The sequence below is a fragment of the Ruditapes philippinarum genome, unplaced genomic scaffold (assembly GCF_026571515.1).
Source record: "Ruditapes philippinarum isolate M1 unplaced genomic scaffold, ASM2657151v2 ctg5283_1_1_1_1, whole genome shotgun sequence".
Lineage (NCBI taxonomy): Eukaryota > Metazoa > Mollusca > Bivalvia > Venerida > Veneridae > Ruditapes > Ruditapes philippinarum.
In genome coordinates, this window is record NW_026857513.1 from 35,541 (window position 1) to 41,540 (window position 6,000).

General features: G+C 30.6%; 1 non-coding gene across 1 annotated transcript; it reads right to left on the minus strand.

The window, feature by feature from the left end:
* Positions 1 to 2,149: 2,149 nt before the first annotated feature.
* Trnam-cau (transfer RNA methionine (anticodon CAU)) lies at positions 2,150 to 2,240 on the minus strand. Its single transcript is given in 2 exon segments — positions 2,150 to 2,185; positions 2,204 to 2,240. It is a non-coding gene; the product is annotated as a tRNA-Met (tRNA).
* Between the last annotated feature and the right edge of the window lie 3,760 nt (positions 2,241 to 6,000).

Here is a 6,000-nt window from a genome sequence, read left to right on the forward strand (position 1 = left end):
GCAAAATAATTATAATTATATGTTGGCGTTATAGGAGATGCATGATACGATATTACATATTTACGTATCTAGTTTTACGAGTAGTAGATAATAAATTGTATCAAACATTATGATTCGCGACATAAGTGTACATACAAGTTACATAGATGATTGAATTGACTGATAAATTATGTATTTAAAACACACTTTTGAATGGGGAAATTCATGCGGAATGCAATAAATCATCAGACTTTTTTCAGAGATATTGTATTACAATCAAATTATACATGTTTTAAGAGTAATTAAGACCAGGACCACTTTGAACATATTTAACAGATATATTTAATTTCAAGACATCAAAGCTAACGAGATCTTAGTATAAACTCATTGAATAATGAGTTAGTTTCATACAAAAATATTAATATTGCAAGAGATTTTAGCTAAAATTTATTTTGAAAACGCTACGGGATATGAAAGACTTAAATAGTTCAATTTCTATCATCATAATGTAATCATATTAATCCGCTCGTGATTTGATATATCACTCTTTGTTGCAAGTAAACAGGACCATTTTTACCATTGTAACTTAAGATGAATGTACAATTGTGTGCATCTAATGCATCAATCTGAGTTTATACATTTAAGATTTAAATACCTCATTTAAAAGCATCGTGACAATTGAGAATAAGAATTTTATTTGAATATACATAATGCAACAACAAAGCAATACTTCTGTCTTATCTGGTATAAAAGAATTCAACAAAACCGTAAACATTTATAATGTATAAATCATTTTAAAATGGCAATTGTTAACGAATTCACTTACACTAAATTTATATTTGAGATATTTCGTTTCAATCGCTATTATTAACATGTGAACTCTGGAAGTAAAAAAGAAGCAACAAAACAGCTGCTTAAATGCTATGGATCCGGAATTTGCTGATGTTGTAATTTAAACACACCGTAAGATATTTAATCAAATACACTGACATTAAATGTTCACGTCAGAAAATAATCCCACATTTGATCATTTATAACTTTAAAGTACAATCAACAATTTTGCCTTATCTTGATTATTTTTATTTCTATATATTTTTATTTTCGTATGAACATATGAATAAATCGATTTGGTGCGATAAACAATAAATCAAACATTGAATATCATCTTGGATGATTGTAGGGTTGATATTTATAGTCATTTTTCTATATAAAGATCGATCAATTTTATGATGTTGAAAGTTTTACTTTTGCGTCATTCTGAATATCTACATGATTTTATCACTTGCTTGAAACTGCTATAATGTCATTTTGTACATAGTATTTTATTATTAATGTAAATTAAGCTGATATAGCCAGTTGATAGAAAAAAAATATTTTGCATAAATTTAGGTACTTACCTGTATATTACCGAAGAACAACATATTTATGAGTAATTGTATCTAATAATTATTTATTGCATCTATCCCCTTTTGGCTGAGGTGTTGCCTACTAGGAATGAGGCATAAGGATAACAACCACTGTTTATCCCTGTGTGATCGCAAGAGGCAACTAAATAATTTCGAATAAGAAGACTCTATGCATTCCTAAGCTCCAGAGGCAAGGAGATTTTTTACCTCTGATGTTGCTTTGAAATTTGTAACACCAGAAGTTGGCCAAAATAATTTTTCCTGTTTTGGCGCCATATGACATAAAGTGTGTTTGTATGCCTTAAATCAAACAAATAAACAGACAATTTCAAATAATTAAATCTATATGAAGTAACCAAAATGCTTTTAGAAGATAATCAATAGCTATTTATAATTTTCATTTCCGTCATTTCAGAAAACAAACATTGTTATGTGACAAAATTAATGAAATAAAAGATTAATATACTTAGAATAATACTTAAATTTCGTCATTTTCAATAAAGAACATGTCATATATATATGTATGCTGAATAGATTAACCCAATATTTTGATTACAGGAATTGGTACTGCATTTTTGGACATTATCTTCAAGATTTGATATCCCATTATTGACTTTGTCCATTAATTCAAAATATTGCTATTGCCTTTTAGATTTGTGCAATACTTGATTTATTCTAATAATTTGATATAATTGTGAAAATTTATTCCAGTTCTTTCGCCAAGTTTTCATGATTTATTTAAATAAATAAAACAGAAAAATGTATGCCCCGGGTGAGGATCGAACTCACGACCTTCAGATGGCTCGTGATATACTGATTATGAGACTGACGCGCTACCTACTGCGCTACCGAGGCAGATATGTAACACTGTTTTAGATTTATTTTTTGACAGTTTGTCCTTTTAAGTTTCCACTAACACATTTTTTTTTGCCTAAAGTACAATGTTGTTTTGCTAGCTGCATGTGAATTCAATGTGTGTATAACTTTTTTTTCAAGTCAAATTGATCTTAGTTGGTTTAGCAGAATTATACATTCAATTGATATCTTAATTACACTCAAAATAAATTCTTAGATTCATCTTGGCTATGCTATACATGAATAATGCATATAATGTATCCTTGTGAGTTTTTCATACATTTCAGAAAATTGTAAGGTTATGAAGATAAATATGCAACAATATGCTACAAAACATGTGATTATTACATTGTACTCAATTTTGTAAAATTGATGATATTAATTTTAATGATTACGCTATTTCCATTAAAGATATAGTATTGTCATCCTTTGATGAGGGATAACTGTAATGTTTTATTTGCTGTACATATATAATCATGATTCCTCCATTCTTGGTGTATCCAGAGTCAAGACATGGTGGATATTCAGTTTAAACTAGGTGGGATAGTTGGCTGTGATATACATTTTCGAGAAATACTTCAACAAATATGCTTGTAAAGACCGACCGGTTGTCCTTTGGATTGACAGTGTGACTAGACATATCAGTATGAATGTATTTGAAATAACAAAGACAAATGAATTACTATTTTGCCTTTAAAAGTCATTTTACATCTGGACTTAGACTACCTGATAATGCATCTATATTTACTGCTGACGCGGAAGCCATTGATAAAGCATTGTCATACATTTTACAGCAAAATGATTGAAAAAATTAGATTTACCTACAGTGTAATAATCAAACAAAAATTATATGTCCAATAATATTATGATTACGAAATACCTTTTGCGATCACATGATATTTAGAAAACAAAGTCAAGTTGTTTTGGATCCCAAAGGAATAATGACAAAATGAGTTAATCATTTCTCTAGAACAAAAACGTTTGATTATGACCGTTGTAATGACTTCGTACCATTGAGAGCAAATGAACTAAATTGGCCTCTTGTCTACGATGAAATTGAATAGGCACTTCTGCATCTGTAATATTTGATTATTTCATTTGTCAGCAAGACTCCTTCCCTATTGGCGCAAAAGTAAAGGCATCAGATAAAATAATAATTCCATTTTCTGTTAGCCATAATTACGGACACGCGTAACTTACAGTAACTTACACGCAATTCAAGCCACATATGGTAGAAAAAGATATAATTCACTTCAAAGCTTAATAATGTGAGAAAAAGGATCAATTTAGGGAAGTAAATCCTGAAGGTATTAATGGATCAGAATGGCTACTGAACATATTACAATTCAAACGAGAGATGGCATGTTATATGTACTACAGAAGGTATAACATGTGAAAAATGGAGCCAATATTGTAACATTGTGTTAAGGCTAACAGTTTTACACCATGATTAAAGGGAAAGACAAGGTTAGAATAGAAACTTGATTTCAGAAAAAGAATACTATAAATAATAAATCTGCAAATTTTCTGCCGCCAAATAATAATATTAAACGAATGATATCAAAATTTAAATCGCTAAATCACCGATTTCTACAAATCAGTAAGCGCGGCCATGTTTGTGTATTGGCCGTATAAAAACAGGTGCGCGTGATGTCATTTCCCCACATCTTTAGATTCATGATAAATCTAGTTGAATCGTAAGGAAATATTAATATAATAAAGTATTGACCAGACAATTTAATTTTCACAGGAGGTGTAGAGGAGATTTTTTTATGGTTCAAAATACGCAACAATATCAAAAAAAAATTAAATAATAATAAATAAAGAAACGTACGGCTAGCCAAAAGTTCTAGCCGTACGTGAGTCACGAACGACTAGCCAGGACGCACTGTATTGTCTAGCCCATCTAGTCTAGCCGTACGGCACTTTTCAAAATTATATGGAAGTCGAACGTTATAAAATTGTTGATTTTCATGCTTATCATTTGTTGTTTTATTTGTATGAATTATTAAATCATTTTTGTTAATTTTAAGCACATGGATCGAATAAAAAATGATCGGAGTGGAATAAATAAATAAAAAGAACGTTGAATGAAAAAAAAAACGGTGAAATGCAAAAATAATTATATAATTTTCAAAACAGTAGATAAATATCGAACATAAAAGCACAGTCAATCAATTAATTAGCCTTAATTAAAACCTATCCAGGGACTGACAATAGAATTTTAGAATGCCTTTCACGGAACATGCAAACTTTCCTTGATGGACAAACTTCTATACAGTACCGTCGGTAGTTGTCGCAATTATCAAGAGCCTAACAACAATCATTTTCACCTACCTACCTACCTACCTATCAGCCTGGTCCAAAAGACAACGTCAGCGTCTATGTAACATGATGGTATTCCATTCGAATTAGTGTCAGTGTAGATTCCTTTCAGTATATTTTTACGTCCTATCCAGAATGCTTTACAACATTTCTCTATCTGTTTTTACTAAAACATGTTAAAACCCTGCATTTCACTCGGTCAAAATCTTTTACCTGAATCATATTAATGTATATTTAAGTTCTGATTCACCTTTCTAAACTGTATTATCTCTTTTTGTTTCTTCTTTATTTCGAAGCACACGTGTAAACAAAGTTGTAATCGAGTACACAATTTTCATTCATAGCGTGTGATAGCGTAGTAAAAGCCATGTAACTCCATTCATAACGCATGTGTTTATTTGAAATTTCACAGGTGACTAATCTTCGGCCAAAACAATGTATATATAGACTGTGCATCCATAACTGTCATAATACTAAATTCCAATTATATAGCCTGCGTGTCCTCAAGTGTCACAGATTGGTAAATACAAAATTAAAATCTCATGTATGTACCAATATAGTTATAATAATTTTTGATCCATATACAATTAATATTGTCGTGAACATCTTGTATAATAGGACAATGTGTTTATGTTTTCCTATTATTGGTATTGTATATATATTACTTTCATTATTCTATGTCCCTTATCCTCTTTTCTTTCTCTATTTTTGTCACTTTTATCTACGGAGTACCTCACCCTACAAAATCTATAGTCCTGGAGTGACATAATTATCATTGATAGTCAAATAACACACAGGGTGAGGATAGGATCTTTCTGGTTCCATAATATTTCTTTTGGTGTTATTGTATTCCTGTCTTTTAAACTTTGGGCATATATTCTTCTGCAAAGATCAGGTGATATCCATACAAATCCCGGACCCGACTCAAATAGCTCTGAGTTTTCTTATTCTTCATCTTCTACATCAAGTGTAAATGATATCTTAGATAGCTTCAAAAATTCATTATCTTTGGTTCATTATAACGTACAGAGTTTTTTCCACAAAAGAGACATTTTACAAGGGGAATTACAGCACTTCGACGTCATCTTCTTTACAGAAACATGGCTTAGCAACAATATAGAATCTGATTCGATCTCTTTTGAAAATTTTTCCTCACCTTTCAGAAAAGACAGGATTGTTGATAATCACGGTGGAATTCTGGTGTATGTCAAAAGTAATATTCCAGCCATAAGAAGGCAAGACCTTGAGATAAGTGGTGTTGAATGTGTTTGGGTAGAACTAAGAATTCATCATACAAAATTCCTCATTGGTACTTTTTATCGACCTCCAAATTCACCTTCACACGTGTTATCAAATATTGAACGTTCAATTGACCTTGCCTTTGATACTGACATTAAAAACATAGTTGTTACAGGAGATCTTAATCTAGATTTAT